Source organism: Ambystoma mexicanum, chromosome 7p, assembly GCF_040938575.1.
Source record: "Ambystoma mexicanum isolate Mex_15411 chromosome 7p, UKY_AmexF1_1, whole genome shotgun sequence".
NCBI classification, from domain to species: domain Eukaryota; kingdom Metazoa; phylum Chordata; class Amphibia; order Caudata; family Ambystomatidae; genus Ambystoma; species Ambystoma mexicanum.
The window spans coordinates 810,691,397-810,705,704 of NC_090939.1; positions in this window are offsets into that span (position 1 = coordinate 810,691,397).

Consider the following 14,308-nt stretch of genomic DNA (forward strand, 5'->3'; position numbering starts at 1 on the left):
GAAATGCGCAGGTCACCTTATTCTCAAAGTTGACCTTCACATTTGAGGGAGGTCTGAACAGTAGTGCAAATATGTAATGGAATGGCCAGCACTAATGAATTAAATGCTCTGTTGAGGTATTTTGTGAGCCCCAGAGACACAGGACTACCTGGTGTTGTTCTTATATTGGGATCATGAGCAACAAGCCAGTAACCGGACTTCTTGCGCACTAGGGCGCCATTTCTCCACCTTAGTGGTATTGCATTGATAGTATTTTATTGGTGGCATTTCATTGGTGATATTTCATTGGTGGTAGAGGCTCAGTATAGACTTACAAGGTCACCCGTAAACATAAATCAGCTCCTTATGATTTGACCCAGCTCACAGTATTTTGCTATTCCTCACTTTTTACCACCGGTGGTAATAGGATATACCTTCTTAGGCCTGTACCTCTCTATGAGTTATCACAAGTAATTATGACCCACTATAAATATACCAAACTGATATGTTTCATTCACATACTTTATAAGCAACTGATTTTCAGGAGTGACACTGTTGTGTTCTGTTCTATCTGTTGCCATGACTTCTAGATGTAATGCCTAGCATCCGCATGTGTGGATGGTTGTGGAATGTTTGGGTTTGAAGTGAGAGTGTACGTGGAGCTGAGGAGCGTTGGAAGCAGAGAGAGTGGTTGGCTGAATGCAGGTGCAGGCGGGGCGCTGGGTTCCTAATAAAGTTACCTCTGCTCATATGACGAGTCTCATCACTTTCCTTTCGCCACATTTGGCGATGAGGATACCCAGCGCATCACTCACGCAGAGGAATGGAGAGCAGGAGCTCCCGAGGGACATTGGTGTTGTTCCTCCATGCAGATCGGATTTAAATATATTGAAGTCATTCAGAGACTTCACGGAGCAGCAGCCAGTAGCAGAGGAGAACAGTGAGAGGGGAGGGGGCCAATAACCTGCATCGTCAAAAAAAATAGAGGAAAGGACATAAACTCACATACTGGGTCACGTGATCCACGTCTGGATACACGTTAAAGTCAGGAAGTAAGCAAGAAATCTTCATGATACCCTCTTACTCGTCACAGTGAAAAAAAACACATTTTTTTTCTCAATCCGCATTTTAGAACATTCTATGTGAGCTTTTTAACATTATAAGGATTTTGAAGTTGTGGAAAGTAGTTCAAAGGAGAAATTATAAGGAGAGGCTATAAGAAATATAGCCATATTTAACTTAGGACAATGCAAGGAATAAGCATACAACCGCCTGCAAACTTTCTACCTGGCCCGGGCCAACCAGTAGTAACATGGGCAGAATGGAGAGAATTCTGGGTGAATTATACAAAAACTGTTGAACAGGAAGGATTAACACCCCAAAAGAATAAACTACTTTTACTACATGCCTTAGGAATAGAGAACTTCCTGAATTGACTATTGTTGAAGCAGGAGATAGTGATGAGCATAAGAAGGCATTAAGACAACTAGATAAATATTACACGCCTGAGATAAATGTAGCTGTTAACAGATAACACTTTTACACCAGAGCACAAAAAGAACATGAAAGCATTCAAGAATACATGGCAGCATTAAAGACGTTATCTAGAACATGTCGATTTGGGAATGGTATTACTCTGGAAAAGTTAATAAGAGATCAGATTATAATTCATGCCAGAGATCCATTAATTCAAGATTGGTTATGGATGGTAAGGAATCCATCATTACACACGACTCTAGTGATAGCAAAAAGAGTAGAACAAAGTCAATTGTGTTCGAAGGAGATGAAGGCTAAAAAGCTAGAAGTATCTCAAAATACTTCACAAAGCAATATAAAGCAAACTTTAGAAAATGACGATCAAGGAGCAGTAAGTGTAGTATGTGCCAAGGAGAAAACAATGAGTGCAAATTCATGAGGACCAAGAACTGGAGTTAGGGACACGAATACAAAGAAGCTAAAGGAAATTTCAGGAGGCCATGGATAAAAGGAGACTCAAGAAAGTATTCAGCACAAACCAGGGATGGAGATAGGTGCTTCAACTATGGAAGGCTGGGGCACTACGCAAACTCCAGAAATTGTCCAGCAATTGAACAGAAATGTGGAAATTGTGGACTTAAGGGACATTTTACAGTGGTGTACAGACGTAAGAAAATAATATCAGTACAACAGGAAGAGGAAGAATCAGACAAGGAAAGCGTAATAGTAATCCGTGAACCTCCAGGTGGAGAGCTAAAATGCCCACGTTGTGAAATTATTCTGGATAATTGGAAGATAAAAGTTATGGTAGACAGTTATTCGCCGTACACAATTATTACTAAAGGAACTTGGAAAAAACTAGTGAGTGAAGGACTAAAAAGTACTTTCAGAAACCCAGATATCAAGAATCTAGGAGGATATGAAGGATCTAAAATTCTGATAAAAGGATGGTCCACCAGTATTGTGAAATTCAAGGAACGCCAGGCCCAGATAAAAGTATATGTGGCAGAAAAGGGAGTGAACATTATTTGATGGAGAGATCAAGCAGCACTACGAATTAGGCTGGATCCATGTGAGGAGGAAGCTGTACTACTGGTGAAAAGCAGTGATGAACAGACAAACAAAATAAGAAAAGTCAAGTGTATTCCAAACAAAATTGGGATTACTTCGAAATTTTGCGCACAAAATAAAACTTAAAAGAGATGCGATACCAGTTGCTCACAAGAGAGCCAGAACATACCATTTGCTTTAATTAATAAAGTAGAAGAAGAATTGCAAAGGCTAGAAAATGAAGACATAATAGAGAAGACTGAATCATCACAGTGGATAAGTCCCATTGTAGCATCCTTGAAGAAAAATGGTAAATTAAGAATATGTGTGGATCTAAGGGATGTTAATAAGAATGTTATTGCAGACACATATCCTTTGCCCATTATTTCTGAAATGCTAAATTGCATTGAACGTGCCGATACTTTTTCCACATTGGATTTATCGAATGCCTATAATCAGATAGCACTGACAGAGGTCTGCAGAGACATCACGGCTTTTATTGCACCTTTTGGATTATATCGTTACAAGCGGATGCCATTTGGATAAGCATCTGTGGCAGCTGTTTTTCAAAGAACTATGGCACATATATTGAAGGGTCTAAAAGGGACACTAGTATATCAAGATGATATCATTGTTTATGGTAAAGGTGCTGAAGAACATGATCATAGATTAAGTGATGTATTAGACAAATTGTGTGCTAAGGGTCTGACTGAAAAACAAAAGTGCAAATTTAAGGCTAATGAGGTTGAATATTTGGGACATGTAGTGAATGGTGAAGGATATAAACCCAAAATAGAGGCTATGAAAGCTATCAGAGAGTCTCCTGACCCAGGTAGTAAAGAGGAGTTAAGGCCATTCTTGGGTTTGTGCGAATATTACAATAGATTTGTTCTAAATTTCACTAGTGTTAGTGAACCGTTAAGGAGATTGATGAAGAAGGATGTGAGATTTACATAGGATGAGTAATGCAAATATACAGAGGATTTCATAAAGAAAAGTATCAGTGAAACTGCAGAAATAGGCAGTTTTGTGTTTGGTAGACGAACCAAGCTTACTGTGGATGCTAGTGGAAATGGATTAGGTGCTGTATTATCTTAAATTTCTGAATTAGGACAAGAAAAGGTAATTAGTTATGCATCTCGTGCTGTTACAGATACAGAAAGTAGATATTCAGTCATTGAAAGAGAATTGCTGGCATGTGTTTGGGCAATAGGATACTTTAGAAAGTACTTGTGGGGAAGCACATTTTTAGTACAAACTGATCACAAACCACTAATAGAGGTTTTATCAGTGAAGGACATGTGCAAGGCATCTCCAAGACTGACTAGACTGAGTTTGAAGTTACAGGATTACATTTTCTTGGTGAGATAGGTCCCTGGGAAAAGTAATGTAGTAGCAGATTTCTTGTCACGGTTGCCTTTGGCAGACTCCAGAAAAGAGATGAGTGAAGAAACAGAAATAGTTACTACTGTATTTGAAGTAACCTCTAAATAAGTATGGTTGGATGAACTAGGGAAATATCAAGATTTGTCTAAAGTTATTGAATATACCAGATCAGGTTGGCCGCAAAGTAAAAGGTTAGATGAAGTGTGTTTGAAATTTTGGGAAGTGAGAGATGAGTATTCAGTAGATGAGGAGCTATTGTTAAGAAATGACAAATTAATTCCCCCACAAGTATTGCAGATGGAGTTGATAGAAAAGGCACATCAGGGGCATCCTGGAATTTCGGGTACAAAAGTCAATGTTAGAACCAAATATTGGTGGCCAGGAGTGGATTCGGCAGTAGAGAGATTTGTAAGAGATTGTTGGCCATGCCAGAATAGTGATAAAAGTTGTAAGAGTTTTAAGAGTGTGCCCATCAAAATACCTGAAGTGGAGAATCCGTGGGAGTAATTGGGTATTGATGTAGTAGGACCATATGGGAATTTCATACAAGGAAAGAAATTTGTAATCGTGATGGTGGACTACCATTCTAAGTGGATGGAGGTGAAGCTGGTGCATAAAGTTGACATGGCAGAGTTAACAAAATTCTTATTGCAAGTATTTAGAAGGGAAGGCTTTCCCAAATGCATGATAAGTGATAATGGAGTACAATTTAAAAGCAAAGAGATGTTGATTTTGCAAACCATTTGGGAATTGATTGGATATGTTCATCGTTGTACCATCCCCAGACTAATGGGATGGTCGAGAGTTGTAATAGAGTTGTGGTAGAAACTATAGAATTGACTTTGCACAACAACATGTCTGTAGAAGATGCCTTGAGAGATAGAATTTGGAGCAGCAGGGTTACTATTTGGGGAGAATCAGGCAAATCCCCTTTTGACTTGATGAGAGGCAGAATTCCTAATACTTTATTGAACCCTGGTTGGGTTAATTACAGCGGGAGGAAGAAATACTATAAGAGGAATGATGGACATTTGCAAGGAAACACGTTGAAAATTATTCCAGGTGATTTGGTGAGAATAAAGAAAGGACATGTAGTAAGAAAGGGAGAATTCAAATATTCTGACCCAGTAAAAGTTAAAGAGGTGTTCAGCCATGCAGTCAGAATTCAGGATGGTACTGTTTGGAACATGGATACCATGAGTAAGTGTAGATGGTCGAGGAGTGACAGTGCTGAGGGACGAATTGAAAGGAGGAGAAGAAGTGCCATTGAGTTGTTTGATGATAATGCTCAAGGTAATTCAAGAGAGGCGAATGTAAGTGATGTTATCGATGAAGTAGAAGGTGTGGTAAATGTACAAAGGGATGCACCGATTTATACAAGTCATACACAGGGAGGAAGCGAAAGAAACAATGAAGGTGCACACATGTGTTCAGATAATTCTTTCTTACAAAGGGGCAGGATTAAAAGACCTCCTGTGTGGTCTAAGGACTACATAATGAACTAGGACCACTCATGCTACTTTCTGGATGTTATTCAATGCTTTTGGTGATGAAATGTCTTTAGGGTTTGTTGTAACAAATTGTGATTTTGTTATTCATTATTTTTAAGGGGGGGTGGTGGTGTGTTCTGTTCTATCTGTTGGCATGACTACTAGATGTGAAGATGTGATGCCTAGCATCCGCATGCGTGGATGGTTGTGGAATGTTTGGTTTTGAAGTGAGAGTGTACGTGGAGCTGAAAGAGCGTTGGATGCAGAGAGAGTGGTTGGCTGAATGCCAATACAGGCAGGGAGCTGGGTTCATAATAAAAGCACACATCGCTATTTCATATTTCCCCTTTGCAGTGATAGCAGACTCCACTCTTCAGGCCAAAACAGAACTGTGGGCACACTTCACGTAACTGCTTCCCCTGTGATAAAGCCCTTTTCCCCACAATAGATTCCAATTACACTTCTAGTGTTGCTTTTCAAAACACTGCTATCACTTTATCAGAGCCTTGAGCTTTCAGTTCATATATGTGAAATCTACTTCTTTTACGGAGCAGAAAACACATGAAAATAGCTATCTACTCTTGTAATTGTAAAACGTTACAGACACCTCACAGATTCTCACCTAAAGAATGCTTGAAATATCCTTGCCAGTAGATTCAGGTGAAGGGTAGGTTTGGTCTGCCTCAGTCTGCTGAACCCAGATGGCCCCATCTTCCTCTGCTGCTGGGGCTCTCTCTATCTACAGGTTGGCACACAGAAAGCCCTTCTCATCTGCTTATCTCCCTCTCGGCAGGAAAAGCCCATCAAATCAGTCAACCAGCCCACAGTCAGCAAAGAGATACAGATCCTCAGAGAGACCCCCCCCCCCCAACTATCTCTGCACTTCCCTTTTAAGACATCTTTCTGTGATCTGCCCCTTCACATATGTTCCCCTATGGAAAAGGTAAGAACTGCCTACCCCTGACTGTGATGTCACATGCCAATCAGACACCACCCCCCCAATTGGCCAAACCTGTAGACGATTCCAGAGAATACATTTTGCCTGTCACCTTTCCACAGAGATTTGGGGCAGCTAATGCATGCCAAACAGTTACATTTCTCTATGCTAGTTTCCTGCAGCATAACATGAACAATGGAACTACTTTGAGCAAAGTGGCGTTCCAAATTCCACGGCTCACATCTTCATTGCAGAAGCAGCTTTACTTCTTGCCTTTTTCAAGCAATGCCACCTAGATTCAGAGATGAGTCTCTCTATTTTGAACTCACTGCACAAACTAGTACCAAGTGCATGAGCTGAATCACAACTTCTGAAATACTCTCACCTTGGTTGCAATGTTAATGGGTTCATACCCATTTTTCAATATAAAATGTATTTATTGTAGTGCCCTCCCTCTGTACTGCCTCTCTACAGGCAGAATTATATTTTTCTGATGCATTTAGCTCTGTTAAACCTGCCAAGCTCGATGTCCGGACATATGGTCAAGTATGGGCACTATTAGAAAATAGAGTGCACATGTGCTTGAATGCTGTAGCATGTCTACTAAACCTCTAGTAATCTTAAAAGCACTGTTTCCATGTTTAAGGGTTTTATTAGCTCCAAGAGTACAGCAGGGAATATTAGTTTTCCTCACAACTCAGGTTACTTTTTCAAACTCTTCCCATATTGCAGGATCTGACTCTTGTGAAACACCTTTTTCTACAAGAGTGTGTGCCATCATCCCAGAATATTTGTGAAAGTTTAATGCAAATAAATAACCTATGACTGCTTCTACTGATGAAATGTGTGCATTCCAGTCACCAAATCCAGACCTTTTTACTTGCAAAAATGATTCCGGCATGGCCATTTAATAAAGCATCATTGTAAATGTTGACTAAGACTGTCTTTGAAGATTGTCAAACGTCTTCATTTTCTGAGACATATTAAAAAAAAATTTATATTGAACCTCTTGATTCATTTGGCTTTAATTATTTGACCTTATTAAGAATTTCTACAGATGGGTGTTGTTGTATTCACTGTATAACATGTGATGTGTGCTCCATTCCAAGATGGCGCACTTCTTAGACATAAGATTTAATGGATAGCTAAAGAATATAAAGAGAAGAAGGACTGGAGAAGTTGACAAGCAACTCTCATATTGTATTTGGCTGGTTTCATTACGGAAGGCTGGTTTCATTGCGGGAGTTCTGTCACCGCTGGTGTCCATTCACTCCCTGTTTCTTCCACCTTTGTGTCGCATTGTGCCATAGCTCATGCCACAGGTTCCAGATTAGACTCGTTGTTCCCTCCCTGCTGTGCTGCCACTTCACTTACTGTATTCTCTCATTTGCTGCCTGCCTCACTCTGTTGGCTGGAGAGCGCGTGATCAACCACTTGCCCCCTGTCCTGCAGCCTGGCTCCATGGGGGCTCGATGGAAACAGAAAAAGGCAAGGGTAGGGGACCTGTGTCAGTGTGGGATTTGTGGATATTGCCGAGGGCCTGAATGTTTCCATACTGACAGATGTATCTTTGTGCATCTCTGCAGGGCCATAGTGGAAGTTCAGAAGGCATCCCTATGCCCAACAGCTGTCCACACCAACCAACTTCCCTGGGCGTCCGAGGGTACACAGTAGGTGCTTTTTGAAGAACACTTGCAGGTAGCAGGCATAGAGTGTAACATGTGTATGATTGTGTTCTTCTTCGATGTGTTGAAAATGTGTCCCTGTGATCATTTGTTGCACAATGTTCTCACTGTCCAGACATCCACATTTCAGAAATAATGGACCCATCAATAAAAGAGTCTATAGCACAAATGTATGCCATATGTGTGTGCAGATCACCATGCTGTAAAACAAATCACTCACAAAGACACTGTTGAGACATTATTTGTTGATGCACAGGACATTAGAGACCTAATCTAATGTCACAACATACTGTGAAACTTTTGAACAAATATATGTTGCTAACTTTTTCATTATGGCAAGTAAGTCAACTGAATTGAAAGGTCTATTGGGATAGCTGGTACGATTGGCAGAACACGTATGGAAGTTATTTGATTTGACATTTCTTGCATATATTGCAGTGAAACATTCCAGGTTTGAACATGTTTTCCTACTTTCATTTTGAGAGTCCCCTTTCACCATTATCGATCGTGTGGGCAGAATATGCGTCCTCAACATTAAAAGTACTAGATAGAAATCATGCGGGGTCTAGTTCTCAAAAGGATTGCACATCCTTTGTTACTCTGGTAACATCAGATTCCTTATTAATCGGTACTCATTGGTTTAGGAGCTTTGTGCCAATGCAGGAGAGGAAGCCTTTTATGTAGCAGGGTAGTATTTATAGTGAATGGCTCAGCAGCCTAGTTTTATGAAGTGTTATGAACTGTAATTCTTCTTTGTCATGACATTACTGGCGACAAATCATTGCAGTTGCATTAAGGGTCCCCTTCCATCAGGTGTTTCTAGAAATAATTCCAAATCAATATTAAGTGGTATATATACTTCTCCATTATCTCCCATTCAGTGTAGGACTTCATTAGCTAAAGTTGTCATGACTTTATTATAGTCGACCGAGGAACCTAAAACCATGGAAAAGCTCCACCAACAATTTGCCATGGCTTTTGGAATGTATTGATAGGCCAACATAAACTTGGAATGTAAGTTCAGAGGGGTAGACTTGGAAATGTGCTTTGTCCTAACTTTTGCATGATGCCCTCTACTAACTGGACACAGTAATTGCAGCCCAGGTTGTGAATGCTAGTCAAAGGCTGGATTACGTAAATTAACTCCCTTATGCCTTGGCCTAAGAGGAGTCCAGCCTCAAACACCAATATAGCCATTACCTTAAAAGCCCTGGCAGAAATCATGAACATCTAGGAAGGCTGGACTGGGGCTTCTGCTCCCAGGAAAGCCATGGTTGAAATCTCACCCTCAGTTAAATGAACCCATATTTCAGTGCAGCTTTCCCATCTGCCGTAACCTGGCCGTTCGTGACAATTCGGGGATCAGAAGGACTTTGTATGCTGTTTTCTTGGGCATGGTTTGACTCACCATGACATTGTGGAAGGCTTGAATGTCTAACCACAGCTAAGCCATAGACAGGCCTTGTGTGCTAAAGCACTTTGCGCACATGCCAGGGTTGTGGTAACCATGACACAAATAATTGAAGAAACCAACGAATTTAGTTTTTCCCTTGTTTTTCCCTGAGCTGTTGCAAACATTTCAAAATTTTGATTTCTGACATAGAACCACTCCAATGGTTTTTGGGGGACCTAGGACATTAAACAGTTCTCCTGCAGATATCTCTCCTTTTGGCTTTGCGCCCCACGGACTACAGTTGAGTCCCACAATAAATGTGGTCCAATTGTACACATAGCTCCTCCACCTTTTCCTCCAGACGCCTTCTTGAGCATCTTATCTATCCCTCGCCCTGATCCCAACTATCTACCCAACTTTGCTCCTCTCTACCACTACTGAATGTACTATCATATTCCTCTTTTGCTTCTCTGACAGGCAAAGGTACGTCGATGCCATGAACTATGGCAGAATGCGCAATACAAATGCAAGATATCATAAAATGTGTGTATAACTTTATTGAAAGCTAGGCATCATATGAAGCTTGCCTTTCTGTTAGGCACTCATACACAAAGGTTTATGCAAAGGCAACAGCCTTGTATATGGCGCAAACCTAGCTAGGAAGCAATCAAAGTTTTACATGTCGTTGAGGGTAACATATGTTGTAAGGAGGAGGAAGGAGGGTAAAGAGGAACCTTCTGGTTCAAATATATATTTTCAAACTACAAGCTATCAAATCTTCTTCACCTATGAACCATTTGAAAAAGGATGATCCACCTTTTTGTATTGCTTTTGTGACTTTGTCCTACGTGATGGAACATGAAAGTTTCCAGTTCTCCACTCTCAAGATGGCTTGTCGTAGTGATTCAGCAGCCTGATACAGAAACATCATGTTTTAATGTATTTTTTAACTTGGTTCTGCTTGGGAAAGTACAGTATTGTTAATTGATTTCAAAGAAACATACTTTAATTGGTTCTTAGAGACATGATTGGTCATTACAATGCCTGTGTCAAAAACGTAATTTTCAATACGTGTTCTCAATGATTTTTTCTGCATCAATTATTCCTATTTAATACCTTTTGAGTAACAGATGTCCTTGTACTGTCACCCAGCATCTTCCATGATGACAAACTTACCTCCCGAAAGGGACTCTAGCAAAGTCAATGAATTGTACATGACTTGCACATCATGGCACATTCTGTTTTTTTCTGATGGTTTTACTGCACTTCACAAGGCATTGTGTACATTTTTGCATATATGTGATACACTATAGCATATGCACAAGGATCTTTTGGATTGATGTCACCACTCAACTCTGGTTCCCATTCACTATTTCCACTCAACTGAACAGCATCATAATTCTTCTGACCACATGTGCTAATTCTGACCTTGACCTACTATTCTAAACGGTACTTTGGGACGCTTGGCAAAGCACTGAAATCGAATGAGCACCTCTGAAATCAAGCTATGGTAGGAGAAAAAGGCATAATGTTCTGTAACTCTGAAAAAAACAAAATTGTATGCCTAGAGATTTAACTTGTAAAAATTTGAAGAAAAAGAGAATACTTTTTCTACACGGGTTCATGCATTCCAGGGCAGAGCTGTCTCTTAACATCATGACCTTAGGATTTCCAGACCAGATATCAAATTTTGGTACAAGTGTGGAGTGGGAGGAAGGACGGGTGTAGGGATAAGCAATTCCCTTTCAATCAATTCCCAAAAATGTGGTTGCTTTGTGACACTTCATTACGAGTTGTGCAGTCTGGTAAAAATGCAACATTAATACCGTTACTGCCGCATTACCACACCGCCCAACTATGAGTTTGGTGGAAAGTTGGAGGATTCACCTCCGGCTATGAGCTGGAGGTAAATCTGCCGACTTTCTGCCCATTTTTGGCGGAATTACCGCTGCAGTAATTCTGACAAAAATTCACCATTGAGTCCTATGGACTAAAACAATATGGGGAGTTACACTGCTAATGCCACTTGTAATCAAGGGGTAATACTGCTGGACCAAGTAAAAGTAACAGTAATTGGGTTCAGAGGTATTTGGGCGGATTTACTGCCAGAAACTACCCAACTCGTACTGAGGCCCATTGTCTTTAATAAGAAGTGCTACAATAGTTGGTAAGATGTTTGTTACAACAAACTTTATCTACGAAAGTATTCTAGCTTTTTTCTAGAGTTTGTTTACAGATAATTCAGAATGCAGCATGTTGGCTTTATTGTGATCCCGGTAAATGTCTGTAACACCTGCATTGATTGCCCATTCTAAGGTGCTTTTAGTAGGGAAGTATATGTACGTTCATGGCAGTGTTAGTTAGGAAAAGGTAACACTGCTGGCCCTGTTTCACCAGAAAGTACAAATGAAAGAATCATTTCTATCATGTCACTCTATGGTGCATGATTCATGAAATCAGCAAGATGGCCATCATCAAAGTTCAGTAACTCGTCAATATCTTTGTTATTTATCAAAAGATTTAAAGTTCTATGGTCTCATTTGAAAGATATTGGCCCTCATTACGACCCTGGCGGAAATCGAAAAACGATGGCGGAAATGCAATACCGCCATCGAATACCGCTCGGTGCGATTATGACCCGTCACCGTAAAGTACGATGCCATTAGCGACACCGTAGTGAACGCCAACGCTAACTGCACCAAGTACGCGCACGCGCGCACTGCGAAACCGTAATTACCACCATGGCGCAACGGTACGGGAATTCTGACCCTAGCGGACATGTACCTAACGCCATCAAGCATGGCGGAAAGTACCATTCCGGCATGGTGAGAAGTACGGCATCGCGAACCAACCGTAAAAGGCCCTACTGAGTGCCTGTACACCACTCCCTGGCCACATTGCACAACTCCTCGTAGGTGCAATGAAGTCACACAATGCAACCAGTGAAATGTACAAGTCACCCATGCATGCCAACGAACAAATGAATTTAGGGGCTCCAAGTGCCTTGTGAGTGGCCATCCATATTAGCCATGGCACCATTGCCGTACTGATGCAGCACAGGCATGTGAAGCTTCAAGTACAGCAACATGAACTGAAAACTGAGACAAACAAAAACAGGCCCCCCATCGCTTGACACCAGTGTAAGGCAACATACAAAGCAGTATCCTGAGTGAGACTGCACCAGCCCTGTACTCCTGCCAGTAAACAAACCAACCATCAGCATAAGCATGTACCACACAAGTTGGCAGAGTGACTGAGCAGCCAGGCACATCTCAAGAGGGGCCAATGGGAGCAGCAGGGCACAGATGGCACGAATACAGAAGCTATTCCAATGGACATGACCTCAGTCTCCCTCCAAGAAACGCACGCAAACACAGGCACCTGTGACCAGCCATATTCTGAAAATCACATCATTCCACCAATCCACCTGGCTGACCGGCATCTGTTACACAAAAGCTAACCCCCCTCCCATGAGCATGACATCATCAAAACAGACATAATTGCAGCCCCTATCCCTGACCTTACTGGGCTTCGTAGGCAAACGCGCCCAGTACAGTACCACGCAACTATACTCAGAAGGCCGAACCCAAAGCAGATCTCCTCACAATACATCGCTCCACAAATAGGAATATGCTACATTACTTGCAAAGAATAACGCTACACGGTCAATATCATAATCAAAATTTAATGCACAACAAAATCACCCGGGCCATACAGCTATTAGGTCATGAACTCCAAATCATATCTCATAATTGTGGGCTGCATCCGCAATAAATGACCAGCTTCTTCTTGTGTGACGCCCTGTTCCTCCATGGTACACAGGGGCTACATTCACGTTCAAAAAGGAAACATGGAAGCGCCTAGAACCGCAGGTCCGTCCCATTAGGTAGGCACTAGTCCAGCTGAAAGCTCGAAATGTTGCTCCTAGCCACTAGTACTGCGTAAGGGCATGTGGGCCATTGGCGATCGTCCCATAAGATCGTAATGGTGCTCCACTGATTAACACGAAGCAGCAGGTGTCGGGAGTAAAAGCCATCTGCAGGAGTGGCATACAGATGGCAGCGGCAAAAGGGGAGGAGATACCTGTCACCCAAATGAAACGAAAAAGAATAGTATGGGCATCTGAACTCCGTTTGAATAACTCACTTCAAAGATCACACTAAATCCACAGCCATATGCATGCTAGCCCACTCAAAAGGATTATTCGCACCCAAAAATCACTTGCGAATCATAACTATATAAATCGAGGTGAAAACACTATTACAAACGAGTGTTTGTGTGCATGCGTCTGTTAAAACAGAATCCATTAGATGGGATTAGTAACGTGCATAGACACAAGTGTTTGAAGGCGCGTCGAGACAGGGAGGGTTCAACAAGGGCAGATAGACGATGGTCCCACTATGGCAGCCCTGCATCACATAGCGCAGAGGAAGTTGATAGATTCCAAAAAGCCATGTACATGGCAGACTCTCTATTAAATCATCTGTCCATGCATCCATACATCATTCCCTCATTCCGGTATAAAAACGCCTGATTATTTACTCACATAACATTTGAAATTTCCATTGAATCTGTGCTTAATGCAGTCTGCAAAATCCACTGTGCTCCAGGCCGGAATTCTAGTGTTGTGAAGTAACATGTATTTGGGAACGTCCTGCCTTATCCTCCACTACGCTATTGCGCATTCCATACTATTCATATCAATCATTGCATTCTCGGCATGGCCCCTGTCCCAAGGACATTAAACAATAGAACTTTCTATCTGCAGTCAGACCTGTGGGCGTCTCCTCGCCGCTAGCTGGAAACCGAAAGCGCTGTCCTTCGAATTCCTCATTTGCAACATCACGTCGAAAAGGCATCTGTGACCGCTTGAAATCACAAATCCATCCATTTAGTGCGGCAGTGTGTGAAA